This window comes from Microcaecilia unicolor, chromosome 11 (genome assembly GCF_901765095.1).
Source record: "Microcaecilia unicolor chromosome 11, aMicUni1.1, whole genome shotgun sequence".
Classification (NCBI taxonomy): Eukaryota; Metazoa; Chordata; class Amphibia; order Gymnophiona; family Siphonopidae; genus Microcaecilia; species Microcaecilia unicolor.
In genome coordinates, this window is record NC_044041.1 from 79866884 (window position 1) to 79883148 (window position 16265).

Genomic DNA, 16265 nt, shown 5'->3' on the forward strand with positions numbered 1-16265 from the left:
TTTAATGTGAATATTTTAAAACTGATTCTTTAAATATTGTATGTGTCTTTGCTGCAAGAGCTGCTGTTTTAACTGGATAGCAAAGGCTCAGTGATTGCAGGATGTAATGATTTCTTTCATTGCCCAAATGAGATGGCATTTCTTGCTAGATTGCAAGCTGTACCCAAAAATGCAGGTCATGGTGTTGGCTGCTAAACCGGATATTAAAATGTGATAGTACCTCTAGGAGGATATGAACTAGAGAGGACCACTTTTGGAAATTCCTGTGTGAGTGTGATGTGCAGCCCTTTTGCTTATTTCCCCTAAGTGTTATCAATAGAAATCAAACAAAATAAAACATGGAAAAGAAAATAAGATGATACCTTTTTTATTGGACATAACTTAATACATTTCTTGATTAGCTTTCGAAGGTTGCCCTTACAAAGATCTGACGAAGAAGGGCAGCCTTCAAAAGCTAATCAAGAAATGTATTAAGTTATGTCCAATAAAAAAGGTATCATCTTGTTTTATTTTGTTTGATTTCTATTGATAACCTTAAGAGTGGACTAACACGGCTACCACACTCCTCTCCCTAAGTGTTAGTAATTATTCTCCATGGATTGTTAAACATCCTCATAGCCCAGTTTAGTGTTTAAATTATATCAATGGCTTTAAAAGAAAACCTTGGAGCGTTGAAAAAATATGCTTCCACAACTAGTTTCAGTAACACCTAGAGGCATATTTTCAAAGCACTTAGCCTTCCAAAGTTCCATAGAAACCTATGGAACTTTGGAAGGCTAAGTGCTTTGACAATATGCCTCCTAGCTGTTCATCTATGCTACTGTCAGACTTATTTTATAAACCTTTTTCATTTGACTTTAGAAGGGGTCTCGGGAATTTCTATTGTGTATGGTTTTTCTTATGTGTTCTAAGAAGACAGGAAAAGCTGAGGGTGCCAGGAAAAAAAGTTGTGGCCTTCCTTAATAGGAAAAAATCAAATCAAGGTTAGCCCTAGAGATGAATAATAATTTTCAACAAGACAGACTGACCATCTTGTAAACTATGCAGAGGTCTTGTATGACTGGTTTATCACATTAAAATGTATACAGTAAAGCACTATTTTGCTGGAATGGTCAGGATAGAAACTATTCCCCATAATACATTTTTTTTAGTTAACTGATAATGAGGAATATTTTCAAAGCACTTAGACTTACAAAGTTCCATGTTAACCTATGGAACTTTGTACGTCTAAGTGCTTTGAAAATGAGCCCCAATGTAATATGTTAAACAGTGGTTACTAGAATAAAAACTGAGTCCAAACTACTAAAATAACATAAAAAGAACAAAAGTAGCTGCACATCTGGACTCCCTAAAATAATATTAGTTTGAAGCTAAAGCTGATGATTTCAAGTTTAAAGCTGCAGGCTATAACATAAAAGCTGGTAAGTCTTCAGTAGTAATGAGACCTTGGGAAGGGAAGAGAACATCCTTTTACAGAAACAGGTATGACTTAATTTCACATTCATATTGGGTTCAATACAACATATCAAGATAACTATTGAGTTGGCACAGTGTAAGGCAGAGTTTGCATATTTGCTTCATACAGGTGCATTTATTTGGAAAAACTGTAGTCTTCTGTATTATAATATACTTTAGGTGGAACCACTCATACAGCAAGTGGTTTGCAGGAGAGAATTGAGGTGGATTTGTGTACAGAAAGTGTTTTACTGATTGTTTTTATGATAAGCTACTATGATTACAGGATTGACAAGTTATATGTGGTCTTAAATTAAATCTTAAATAAAAAGCTCAAAGCAAGAAAAGCCTTGCTTGTAAAAATGTTAAGTGAATATTCAAGGTAAGGAGAGAGAGAGAGACAAGGTCCTCAGTACAAAAACAGAAAAAAAAAACCCCAAAGTGTGATAGATATACATAAGTAATGCCATACTGGGAAAAGACCAAAGGCCCATCGAGCCCAGCATCCTGTCCCCGACAGCAGCCAAAACAAGGGCACCTGACAAGCTTCCCAAACGTACAAACATTCTATACATGTTATTCCCAAAATTGTGGATTTTTCCCAAGTCCATTTAGTAGCGGTCTATGGACTTGTCCTTTAGGAAACTGTCCAAACCCTTTTTAAACTCTGCCAAGCTAACCGCCTTCACCACGTTCTCCAGCAACGAATTCCAGAGTTTAATTACGCGTTGGGTGAAGAAAATGTTTCTCCTATTTGTTTTAAATGTACTACACTGTAGTTTCATCGCATGCCCCCTAGTCCTAGTATTTTTGGAAAGTGTGAACAGACGCTTCACATTCACCTGTTCCACTCCACTCATTATTTTATATACCTCTGTCATGTCTCCCCTCAGCCGTCTCTTCTCCAAGCTGAAAAGCCCTAGCCTCTTTAGTCTTTCTTCATGGGGAAGTCGTCTCATCCCCGCTATCATTTTAGTCGCCCTTGCTGCACCTTTTCCAATTCTACTATATCTTTCTTGAGATGCGGCGACCAGAATTGGACACAATACTCAAGGTGCGGTCGCACCATGGAGCGATACAACGGCATTATAACATCTTCACACCTGTTTTCTATACCTTTCCTAATAATACCCAACATTCTATTCGCTTTCCGAGCCGCAGCAGCACACTGAGCAGAAGGTTTCAGTGTATTATCAACAACGACACCCAGATCCCTTTCTTGGTCCGTAACTCCTAACATGGAACCTTGCATATAGAAATTGTTCCCAATCTATTGGGTACTTAGGACCCTGATTAAAAAGAGCTTTCAAGTGCACTATGATCTATTGTAGATATTAACTCTTATGAACTACAGAAGGAGGTTGTCTTTCTGGTATAATATATCTATTAAGAAGAACAAGAGTAGTAAGACTGAGCAGCTGAGATCAAACCCAGTATACCCTGGTCTATAAGTGAGGTTTGCTCCTATCTTTCTATATGCAAAACTAACCCATTTGGAAACATCCTGAGTGGAACTATTTATAGCAGGTGTTCTTAAATCCAATTCTCGAGGTCCACAACTCAGCCTGGTTTTCAGTGAGGTCTATTTTGCATTCACTGCTTTCATTACATGCAATAAATCTCATGTTCATTGTGGAAATCCTGAAAACAAGGCTGGGTTGTGGACCTGGAGGACTGAATCTAAGGACCCTGATTTATGGTATGCTGCTTTAAACCAAAGTTTGAGGCTCAAAGATTTTCACTCAGCACAAAACTTAAGAATCTCGTTTGAGGAACACCATACTCTGGAATTCAGCAATGTTTTTTTCATGACCAATACCACTCTTTTCTGAATAGATAGTATATAGTTCTTCTTGTTCTCGTCAAAACTCATCTGTGATTTTCCAAATGTGGAGCTGAAAGATGCTTAGGTAACTAATAAACAGATCTCACGGTCTACACCATAGCAAAGAAAGAAATGTGTAGTTAAACTCTGACGTTGTTAACTGTTGTAAGCCATCTTTATACTGGAATAATCTTATGTTTTGGCAAATACAAATACAGGATCTGAATCATGAGCTAAACAGGATCCATTTTTGGCCTTCTGACTAACACTGAGATCCTGTATAACACAGAAGTAAAAAGAGGCTTGCCATTGGGAACTTTACAATCTGTGCTGAAGCAAGAAGATTAAATGTGTTTAAAAATGAAGAAAGTAAGAGCAACAGCTTCATTTACTAATCCAAATGTGGATAAAGGTGAGCCGGTTGATATTGTGTATCTGGATTTTCAGAAGGCATTTGACAAAGTACTTCATGAAAGACTCCAGAGGAAATTGGAGAGTCATGGGATAGGAGGTAGTGTTCTATTGTGGATTAAAAACTGGTTAAAAGATAGAAAACAGAGAGTAGGGTTAAATGGTCAGTATTCTCAATGGAGAAGGGTAGTTAGTGGGATTCCCCAGGGGTCTGTGCTCAGACTGCTGCTTTTTAACATATTTATAAATGACCTAGAGATGGGAGTAACTAGTGAGGTAATTAAATTTGCTGATGACAAAATTATTCAAGGTCAAATCGCGGGAGGATTGTGAAAAATTACAATAGGACCTTACGAGACTGGGAGACTGGGCGTCTAAATGACAGATGATGTTTAATGTGAGCAAGTGCAAAGTGATGCATGTAGGAAAGAGGAATCCAAATTGTAGCTACGTCGTGCAAGGTTCCACATTAGGAGTCACGGACCAAGAAAGGGATCAAGGTGGTGTTATGTTGAAACCTGCTCAGTGTGCTGCTGCAGCTAAGAAAGCAAATAGAATGTTAGGTATTATTAGGAAAGGAATGGAAAACAAAAATGAGAATGTTATAATGCCTTTGTATTGCTGCATGGTGCGACCGCACCTCAAATATTGTGTTCAATTCTGGTCGCCGCGTCTCAAAAAAGATATAGTGGAATTAGAAAAGGTGCAGAGAAGGGCGACGAAAATGATAAAGGGGATGGGACGACTTCTCTATGAGGAAAGGCTAAAGCGGCTAGGGTTCTTCAACTTGGAGAAAAGGAGACTGAGGGGAGATAGAGGTCTGTAAAATAATGAGTGGAGTTGAACGGGTAGGTGTGAAGCGTCTGTTTACGCTTTCCGAAAATACTAGGACTAGGGGGCATGCGATGAAGCTACAATGTAGTAAATTTAAATCGAATCGGAGAAAATATTTCTTCACTCAATGTGTAATTAAACTCTGGAATTCGTTGCCAGAGAATGTGGTAAAGGCGGTTAGCTTAGCGGAGTTTAAAAAAGGTTTGGATGGCTTCCTATAGGAAAAGTCCATAGACCGTTATTGAATGGACTTGGGGAAAATCCAGTATTTCTGGGATACGCAGTATAAAATGTTTTGTACTTTTTCGGGATCTTGCCAGGTATTTGTGACCTGGATTGGCCACTGTTGGAAACAGGATTCTGGGCTTGATGGACCTTTGGTCTTTCCCAATATGGCAATACTTATGTACTTATATAAATACAGCAGGTTAGACTTGGATTTCAAGCTGTGAACAAGTATCCTGTAAAGACCTGCTGCTGCGGGGAGGAAAGCTGCACTGGTCAGTCTTAACTCCTGGGAAATTGTGTTTCAACTTGGAGAAAAGGTAATACTGGGGTTAAATAGATAATTTCAGTGTATTTTTATATTACTCTGCTTATCTAACAATCAGTTTCTAGCATAGTTTAGGCTTTTCACCCAATTAGGAACGTAGAAGATTTTAATTGGGATAATTTCATCAGCTAGTAATTAGCTCGTAGCAGTACAATGTTTTTAGGCCCTTGGAGGACAGCCTAAAATTGCATAACATATAGCTAGTAAGCTTAAAAGATTCTGTTTTAGTTTACATACCAGTATTCCCTTTTAACAGCCCACTAATGCAATGATGAAAGCAGCAGTCCAGTAGCGAGATGGGGGCTATCCAGTCTTTTTCATTTGAGTGTCACATGGTGAGAGGTCATTTATGTGCACTCTGTGCAAACAGCTTCTAGCACTTGGGAACAGATCCAATCCCTGGAGCTGAGGCAGACAGAGATATATGTTTGTTTATTGAAAGCCAAACTGGTGATGCAATACAAAATTAAACATTAAATTACAGAAAGGGAACTCCATTAAAAATAGGAAAGAGATAACCATCCATACTAAAATCATGGGAAAGAGGGAGGGAGATAGGGAAAATGTAGAATACAGTGTCTCGGAGCATATTTATAGAGGCGGTACCTAACTAAAAACTGTTACAAAAACCTCTTGTAATAAAAGGACTTTTAAACTTTGCCTTAAGTTTGTGTAAAGAAGGTTCAGTTCTAATGTCTGCAGGAAAGTTGTTCCAGAGGTTAGGGGCCATAAAAGAAAGCAGAATTCTGAGTAGACTCATAGTGAGCCTGTTTAGGAGAGGGCAACATTAAACGGTTAGCATCTAGAGATCAAAGTATATGGAATGAGTAAAGCTGCAAGATAAGATGGACTTCCAAGGTGTAGTGTCTTGTGAGTGAGGAGAAGAACTTTAAACTTTATACGAAATGCAATGGGGAAGCCAGCGCAGTTTAGCCAAAAAGGGGTTACAGAGTCACAGTGTGTTCTGCAAGGTTTGTAGATGATGGAGCTGGGATTGTGGAAGTCCAGCATAGACAGTATTGCAGTAATCTAAATGGGAAATAAAGGCATGAGTTAGTGTGTAAAGAAGCAAAATCAAAAAAGTGTCTGATGGAGCATAAGCGGCATATTAAAAAAAAAAAACCCTCTCTTTACAACTTGGGAGATCTGTTTATCAAGCGCAAGTTTGGAGTTTATAATAACGGTGAGGTATCAAAGAATCTACTGGAGTAATGGATAAGTTGAAAAGTGAAAGTGAGCCGGTTGGTTTAGGTAACAGCCCTGAAATCCAGCCTGTGCTAGTTTTAGCAGGGTTAAGAATGAGTCTTAGATAATAACCAATTTGACAGTGATAATAGAGGAGACCTTCAAGGATGCAGAGAGATCCCTCCTCCAGTCTGACAGCTTTTGAGTTACCATGGAGGGGACCAATCACCTGAATGGAGAGCATCTCCTTGACGTGGCAGGAAGCAATCTTGTAGCTGGACCTGCCCTCCAAGTGATGTAATAGCCTCGGTGTGAGAAGATAAGTCTCCAAAAGGCATGGATTAGGACAGCTGTTTAGTTGGTGATTCAGTCATTAGACATGCAGGTAGCTGGGTGGCCGGTGGACATGAAGATCACTTAAGTTATTGAGTAACTTGCCTGCCCGGTGCGAAGGTGGCGGACCTCAGTGTCACCTAGCTATGATTTTAAGCAGTGTTGTGGAGGAGCTTTAAATTTTCTACCGTGGGATTTCTGCACAAAAATTCTGAAATGTGAAAAAAACTCAATGTGGAAGAAAAAACACTTTGGTAGAAAACACCCAAAGGTTTATTGATGCCTGTAACATCCAAGACTGGAACCTTTTTCTATCATAGGTCAGAAGAAACTTCACATTTAGCAGTGTAACAAAAATGAAAAAAAAAATAACAAAAGCATTGTCGTGCCGGGAATCACAAGATGCCCTAAGATTGTAATAATCCAGTTTTGAGAGCAATAAAGATTGTTAGTGCAATCTAAATTGTTCTAATTCAAAATACTTCATAATTCGCCTCAAGTTTATCATCAGAAGAAAATAACTTTTTATTAGTACATTAATTTGTGGTTCAAAGACAAGGTTTGATCTATATATAAGCCCAAATTTTTAATCACTGGAGATAAAGCGTATTTAGTTTGATTAATTAAGAGATGATCATTCAGTAGATCAGGTTTATAGTCAAATGAATGCAGACAAAACTAAGTTCCTTTTAATTTTATGTTCTGTCATCTAAGACCCTATCACAGTAGTGCATCTTTTCACAGTATGTTATTTTGTATCAAACTTCAAAAAGTTGGGATCATAACTGTAATGTCTACATAACTATAAATATAGAATGCTTTCTCCAATTCGAAGACTGATATTAAATAACGTGGGTGATAAGGGAGAACCCTGAGGAACTTCACAAGGGTTCTGTCAACTATTAGAAAGAGTATCTTTCTGTTTGACTCTATAAGATCTGGTGGACAAGAAGCCTCTGAACTAGTTTAAAACATTATTAGTTATCCCAATCTTAGCTAAGTCGGAGATCAAAATGTCATGGTCCACCAGATCTAATACAAAATGATACTGCACTAGGTATGGGGGTACCATACAAAGTGTGGAGGTGCACTTAATCCCCACTAAACAAAAGGGAACAGAGGGGGGTAGGGAAGATATATACAGATCGAATATACATATAAAGTATCTTATTGGGCAGACTGGATGGACCATACAGGTTTTTATCTGCCATCATTTACTACGTTACAATGTTAAGAGAGATAAATTGTAAAATAAGTGCTTTATAATTTTCATTTAACAAAGATCTAGTTTTATCAAGCATAGAAACTAAGACCATCTCATTACTGTGAGAGGGTCTAAATCCTGATTGGGATGAATGCAAAATATTATGTTTAAATAAACAGGCATTCAATTGCGCATAGACTAAACCTTCCAAAAGCTTTGTAAATAATGGAATTAAGGCAACCAGCCTATAATTGGAGACCAGATGAGTTAGTCCTTTTAAATCATTAAGTAAAGGAGTAATTATAATCCCTCCTAAATTTTCATGAAATGTACCCAAGGAAAGCATCAATTGTGCCCATTCATAAAGAAGAATCAACAACTTAGAAGATGCTGAAGTCACCAAAGATGGTGGACAAGAATTTAAAAAAAAGAAAGAAAAAGATTTAGAATATTTAGAAAACAATTAATAAAGACCAATCAATTGGAAAAAAAATCAGACCAGATCCTGTCACCAGGAATTTCTAACTGATTATTAATAACACTATAGTCAACCAAATAGTCACTTTTTTTTCCAAATACTAATCTCATATTACAGTGGAACCCCAATATAATGCTATGCTTGGGATCCATAAAATATTACATTAAATGTGGGGTCACGTTATAGTGGGGTCAATAGAATATGAACACAATGAACCAAAAATTGATCTGTTGCAAAAGGAACTGTATTAAAAAAAAGTGAGCCAAGCCATGATCACGTTGTCTACAGATTCATGTTATTGCAGTCTGCGTTATACCAGTGTTCCACTGTACTAACTTTAGTTATCAACCAAGGTACCTCCACCTCTCCTTCCCCCAGTCTATTCTGTCAACCCTCCTTCAACCCCTGCCTCCTTTTCTGAAATCACTGAAGAGGAAACTGCATGTTTTTTCTTTTCTCCTCCAAACTAAATACCTGTACCTCTTATCCTATTCCCACCTATATACTCAGCACTATCTCTCCTACTCTCATCCCTTCTACCTATTATATCCTCAGTCTTACACTTTCCACTGCAACTGTTTCTGATGCTTTCAAACATGCTGTATTTACACCACTCCTTTAAAAACTTCATTGAACCCTACCTGCCCTTCCAACTATCGTCTCCTCCAAACTGACTACCTGTTCCCCTGATCTTATTCCCACCTATCTACTCAGCACTATCCCTCCTACTATCATCCCTTCTATATGTCATATCCTCATTCTTTCACTTTCCACTGCAACTGTTTCTGATGCCTTCAAACATGCTGTAGTTACACCACTCCTCATTGGATCCTACCTGCTCTTCCAACTATCACCCCAACTCCCTCCTCCCTTTCCTATCCAAGATACTTGAATGTGCTGCTCACTGCCGTTGTCTTGACTTTCTTTCATCTAAAGCTACTCTTGATCCACTTCAATCTGGTTTTTGCCCTCTACATTCAACTGAAACAGCTCTTGCTAAAGTCTCCAATGGCTTGTTCCTGCCCATATACATAGGTCTCTATTTCATCTTCATCCTTCTCGATCTATCTGCTGCTTTTGGCACTGTTGATCACCACCTACTCCTTGATATGTTTTCCTCACTTAGATTTCAGGGCTCTGTTCTTTCTTGGTTTTTTCTTATCTCTCCCATCGTACTTTTAGTGTATGCTCTGGTGGATTCTCCTCTACCTATCCCACTATCAGTTGGTGTACCTCAGGGCTCTATCTTGAGACCTTTTCTGTTCTCCATCTGTACTTCTCTTAGTGCTCTGATCTCCTCCCATGGTTTTCAGTATCACCTTTATGCTGATGACTCCCAGATCTACCTCTCCACACCAGAAATTTCAGCAGGAATCCAGGCCCAAGTCTCAGCCTGCCTGTCTGACATTGCTGCCTGGATGTCTCATCACCATATGAAACTAAACATGGATAAGACTGAGCTTATCATCTTTCCCCCTAAACCCACCTCTCCTCTTCCCCCATTCTCTATCTCTGTGGATAACACTCTCATCCTCTCTGTCTCATCAGCTTGTAACCTTGGGGTCATCTTTGACTCCTCTCTCTCCTTCTCTGCACATATCCAACAGATTTCTAAAAACTGTTGTTTCTTTCTCTATAACATTACCAAAATTCATCTCTTCCTTTCTGAGCACACTACAAAAACCTTGATCCACACTCTTATCACCTCTTGCTTAGACTACTGCAACTTGCTTCTCACAGGTCTCCCACTAAGCCATCTTTCTCCCCTTCAATCTGTTCAAAACACTGCTGCATGACTCATATTCCGCCAGTCCCTATGCTTATGTTAGCCCTCTCCTCAAGTCACTTCATTGGCACCCTATCCATTTCCACATACAATTCAAACTCCTCTTATTGACTTACAAGTGCATTCAATCTGCAACTCCTCAGTACCTCTCCACTCATATCTCTCCCTACACTCCTCCCTGGGAACTTTGTTCATCTGTTAAATCTCTTATCTGTACTCTTCTCCTCCACTGCAAACTACAAACTCCATTCCTTGTATCTTGCTGCACCATACGCCTGGAATAGACTTCCTGAATCAGTATGTCAATCTCCAGCTGTGGCTGCATAGGCGCCCGGTATCGGAGGCTAAGCCTCCCCAGCCGAAGATCGGATCCTGATGATGATGCCACTGCTCGTCCCAACTGCCCGCCCTCTTCTCTCCCCCAATTTCTGTTTCCTTTTTTTTTTTTTAATTTACCTCCAGTCCGGCAGCGCAGCGACAGACAGCGTCAGTGAAAGCGCTCCCAGTGCAGGACGTCAGACTCACAGAAACAGAAGCCTGCACAGCCGCATTGCTGATCTGCAAGGGCAGGCTTCTACATGGAATGTTGCTAGTGGAGGAGTAGCCTAGTGGTTAGTGCAGTGGACTTTGATCCTGGGGAACTGGGTTCGATTCCCACTGCAGCTCATTGTGACTCTGGGCAAGTCACCTAACCCTCCATTGCCCCAGGTACAAAAACATAGACTGAGCCCTCTAGGGACAGAGAAAGTACCTGCATATAAAGTGTACAGCACTGCATCTCCAGCAGCAGAATCAGAGATGGGACCAACATGATCAGAAAAACAAAGTCGCCAGACAAAGGTAGAAAAAAATCATTTTACTTTCATTTTAGTGTTTGGAATATATCCAATTTGAGAATTTACATCTGCTATGTTATTTTGCACTGGGTTTACTGGAGCTGTGACAGCTTACAGAAATTATTTATAATGAAAGAAAATCACAAATTATTTTTTATCCTATACTGGTATAGTATTTTCAATGACACCTGTTTATATGCACCATGGCTGGTATAAGGGGTGTGGCTACCATAGGGGCAGAGTCATAGATGGTGACCTCACCCATAATGAGTACCGGTACCTTTTTTCCTACAAAAAAAGCACTGATGCTATGAAGTTACAAAGTAGTACATTTAGAACAAACTGGGGAAACAATTATTTCGTCTTTCAACCTGTAATTAAATGCTGGAGTCTGTTGCAAGAGACTGTGGTAAAAGCGGTTATCATAGCAGGTTCAAAAAAGGCTTGGATAAGTTCATAAAAGTCTATAAACCATTCTTACAGACATTCCAAGTCACACACATTGGGCCCCTTTCTGTAGCTCACAAGATGAACTGCCCTTGTCCCCATGACCTAGTATTTCTCTCTAGTTCTACCCTCTTTCTTCCTTGCTTGCCTCCATATATCCAGTATCTCTCCCTTTTCCTCCTTCTTCTGCAGGTCCCAACATCACTTCCTCTCCCCCTGGCCAGCCTACAGAGGAGCAGTGTTGACAAATTCGCTTTTTTTCCTGCAAATTTGGTCTTATTTTTAAAATTTGTTATTTTATTTTTTTTTAGAACTTGTGGTTTTTTTTTCTGAATTGGCGGGTAGCTTGTTTATGGGCTTGGCGTTGGCAGCATATGTGAGCAGAACAAGTATAAGCATATGTGAGCAGAACAATTCACATACGCTGACAGTGGCCTGAGCCACAACTCTGGCATCTCACAATTGGCTAAGCTGCTGTCTGCTGGGGCAGAACACCAGGCGCTAGCAGTGCAGAGCCAGCGTGCACAAGAGGGTCAGTATAAGCACTGGTTCCAGTTTCTGTAATGCCCGGTTGTCGGAAGGGAGGTAGCTATGTGAGTATTTTAGGATATGTTTAAACTTCACAGTAAGTAAAAAAAAATTGGGCTTGTTTTTTAACCGATATTGCTTGTTTTGGTCTTATTTATTTATGGAAAATGCGCTTGTTTTTCAACTACCTGGCAACACTGCAGAGGAGAAGCCCTGCAGACTGGCTGGAGGCAGCCTTTCTTGCTACCACTGCTGGTGACCTAGAGCAAGTATAGACACTGGACCTGGGGTGGGGAGAGAATATGAAGCAGAGATTTATGGGAGGAAAAGGAGAGATGCTGGCCTGGGGGGGGGGGGGGTGGTGGTGGTGGTGGTGGTGGTGGTAGGGAAGAAGCTGGCTGTGGAAAGAGATAGAGATGCAGAGGACTAATGCTGGACATGGAGGTGGGGAAAGGGACTTGATATACCGCCTTTCTGAGGTTTTTTGCAAGGTGGGGAAGAGATAAGGACATGGAAGGGCAAGAATAGGGACATAGAGAGAGGAGATGCTGAGTAGGGTGGGAGGATGAGGGTAGGAACTCAGGAGTGATGCTGAACAGAGTAGATAGGGACAGAGAGAGAAATGCCAAACGGACAAGGAGATTAGGAGGGGCATAATCGAAGGGGGGCGCCCATCTATAAGGGCGGCCATCTCTAATGACGGCCCCGTAAAGCGGCGTACCCGACTGTACTATCGAAACAAGATGGCCGGCCATCTTTTGTTTCGATAATACGGTCGGGGCCGGCCAAATCTCAACATTTGGGCCGCCCTTAGAGATGGCCGACATTGGTTTTCGCCGATAATGGAAACTAATGGCGGCCATCTCAAAACCGGCCAAATCCAAGGCATTTGGTTGTGGGAGGAGCCAGCATTTTTGTAGTGCACTGGGCCCCCTAACATGCCAGGACACCAAACGGGCACCCTAAGGGGCACTGCAGTGGACTTCACAAATTGATCCCAGGTGTATAGCTCCCTTACCTTGGGTGCTGAGCCCCCCCAACCCCCTCCCCCCATAACTGTACACCACTACCATAGCCCTTAAAGGGTAATGGGAGGCACCTAGATGTGGGTACAGTGGGTTTTGGGTGGGTTTTGGAGGGCTCCCATTTACCACCACAAGTGTAACAGGTAGGGGGGGCATGGGCCTGGGTCGGCCTGCTTGAAGTGCACTGCAGTACCCACTAACAACTGCTCCAGGAACCTGCATAGTGCTGTGATGGAGTTGGGTATGACATTTGAGACTGGCAAAAAATGTTTTTTAATTTGTTTTTTTTTGGGTGGGAGGGGATTGGTGACCACTGGGGGAGTAAGGGGAGGTGATCCCCGATTCCCTCTGGTTGTCGTCTGGTCAGTTCGGGCACCTTTTCAAGGCTTGGTCGTGAACAAAAAGGGACCATGTTGGCCAAATGCTCGTCTGGGCCGGCCTTCTTTTTTCCATTATCAGCTGAGGACGGCCATCTCTTAACCATGCCCCCGTCCCGCCTTTGGTACACTGACGACATGCCCCCTTGAACTTTGGCTGGCCCTGCGACGGAAAGCAGTTGAAGCCGTCCAAAATTGGCTTTCGATTATACCGATTGGGCCGGCCTTAGGAGAAGGCCGGCCATCTCCCGATTTGTGTCGGAAGACGGCCGCCCTTCTCCTTCGAAAATAAGCAGGTAGGTATAGTCTGAAGAAAGTAGAAATGAGAGCGTGGGGCCAATACTAAAAAAAAAGCAAAAAAAAAAACTGATCTCAAAGATAGAAAATAAAATATATTTTTTCTTTTTCTATTTATTTAATTAGAATATGGAATGTACAGCTACCAGAGATGGCAATTGGCATGGCTGGGGCCTGTGAGAATAACTTTTTCACTGACCTTCAATCTCAAGCAGAGTGGTGGTAAATCTTTGTTTTGGATGAGCTACCTTGGGGTATCTGCTTATTAAGGTGGGCTTTTGCATGTTAAGTAGTATGAAAGCTTTATTTTCAAAGTTCAACTTTTTTTTTATTAAAACAGCAAATAATAACAAACATTCGTAAAGCCCAGCAGTCTGAGATTAACACAGCTTGTTCTAAAGATAACAAATAATTAAAGAAAAATAATTAAGCAAGAAATTGTTCTTCTATTTTCTCATATGTGGACAGATAAATTACGCTTTGTGAGACTGCCAGGTACACTATTGGAAAAAGATTAATGGGCTTTGATGGTCTTTTTTTGTCTATCCTGGTATCTGATTGTTTACTTATGCACTAGGGCCCTCATGATCAAAAGCCCCGCGCTGTTCCAAACAGCGCCCTAAAAATAGCGCCGGGACAGCGCAGGGCTTTTCTGCATCGATGATCAAAGATAATGCATGCAAATCTAAGCAGCACTATTATCTTTATCATGTTGAAGTGCGGGAGAATTGCGCCCGAGCATGCGCTCAGCACAATCCTCCCGCACTTCTTTGACAGGTCTGGGCTGTCAAAAGCCCAAAACTGTCAAAGTGGCCTGCCGATCCCCCAACAAAGAGGCCGCCGCCGGCTACCAAACCGACTCCCACCCAGCGATGGAGGGGGGGGGGGGGCTGGAGGTCCGGTGGACCTCTGGTCCCCCCGACGACCCCCCCCCCCCATGTTCACGGAGGGCTGGAGATCCAGTGGTTCTCCAGCCCCCCCCACGAACCCCCAGAGGAGTTGGTTGCCGGCTTAGAAACGCTGCCCTACCCTCCCATCTGCGACGGGGGGGAGGGCTGGAGGATCGGTGGGTCTCCAGCCTCCCAAACCCCCAGAAATCGTTGTGATCCATCGACGGTGGGTGGGGCCTAGAGGTCCACCGGACCTCCAGCCCACCCCAACTCCTCCCCCCCGGCGTTCTCCACAAATCCCTGTGGTCCGTGGTGACACGTAACCCCACCCTCCTCCCTCCCTCCCGGCCCCCCTACCTTTGTTGGAGGAGGGACGCAGCCTGCATGCCTCCCTCCTCTTCCTTTTGACGCCGCTTCAAAATGGTGGCGCCCAGCCCCGCCCATTGCATCCTGGGATGCGCTGGGCGGGGCTACATACCATATAAGGGAGCGATTCCCTTACATGGTATGAAGCCCCACCTAGCGCATCCCAGGATGCAATGGGCGGGGCTGGGCACCGCCATTTTGAAGCGGCGTCGAAAGGAAGAGGAGGGAGGCATGCAGGCTGCGTCCCTCCTCCAACAAAAGGTAGGGGGGCTGGGAGGGAGGGAGGAGGGTGGGGTTACGTGTCACCACGGACCACCAGGGATTTGTTGAGAACGTGGGGGCGGGAGGAGTAGGGGTGGACCTCCAGCCCCACCCCCCTCGGGTACAGCGGCCACAAGGATTTCTTGGGGTTTGGGGGGGGCTGGAGGCCCGCCGAACCTCCAGCCCCCCCCCCCCCCGGCGCTGGTGGGAGGGTGGGACAACACTTGGCCGGAGGCGGCTACAAAGATTTTGGGGGGGGTGGGGGGTTCGGATCATCGGGGGGGGGGGGGTGGACCTCCAGTCCCGTGTGCTGTTGCCTTGGGGGGGACAGGGCTCACCATTCCTCCCCAATGATCCGCAAAATCTAACGCCAGCTCGGAGCTGGCGTTGATTTTGCTGCAGTCAGCGACCCAATCTTTGGCGCGCTGGTTGCTGATCATTGGGGATGAATGCGTTAAGCGCCAATTAGCATGCATTTGCAAGCTAATTGCGCTAGAAGCCCTGTTTAGCATGCATTTGCATGCTACTTGCGCTGAGAGCCCTCGAGTGGGCTGTTTCAGGCGCTTGAGGGCTCTGATCATGGGTCGGCTGCAAACTCTGGCGCTAGTATGGCGTTAACAGCCTCTAGCGCCAGAGTTTGCTTTTGATCATGAGGGCCTAGATGGAAGATGGGGTAGGGGTTAGATGTAGCGCACACGTGTGTTCACTGCCTAAGTTGTTCTTCTGGTGGTTTGCCTACTGACAATTGGAGATCTTTTGTTTTGTTTTAAATTATGGAGGACACTAATTTTTGCTTAGATGACTGCACTGAATCGATAGTGACTATTGATATGCATTAACTAAGGAGCTCAGCCTGGCTTCGGCGACAGCAAGGTTTGTCTCTTCAATTCACAGTTCTACAACAGCATGAGCACTAATTGTTAGTTGGGCAGCCGGTAAACAAAGGAGCAGCCAGTTCAGCGGCGCGCCGCCACTGTCGCACCACATGACCACTTGGCACTAGATTTTTGCGGCGGAGGGATGTGGTTCTCACGTCACGCCCCTTCTCATTCTAACCTCCTTGTTTCATATTTGGCATGGCGGTGATGCGGCTGGCGGAAGCGGTGTAGTGGACGTGCGCCGTGCGCGTTCCTGTCCATAGAAATAGAAGGCGGGAGGGCGCAGGCGACTCGGT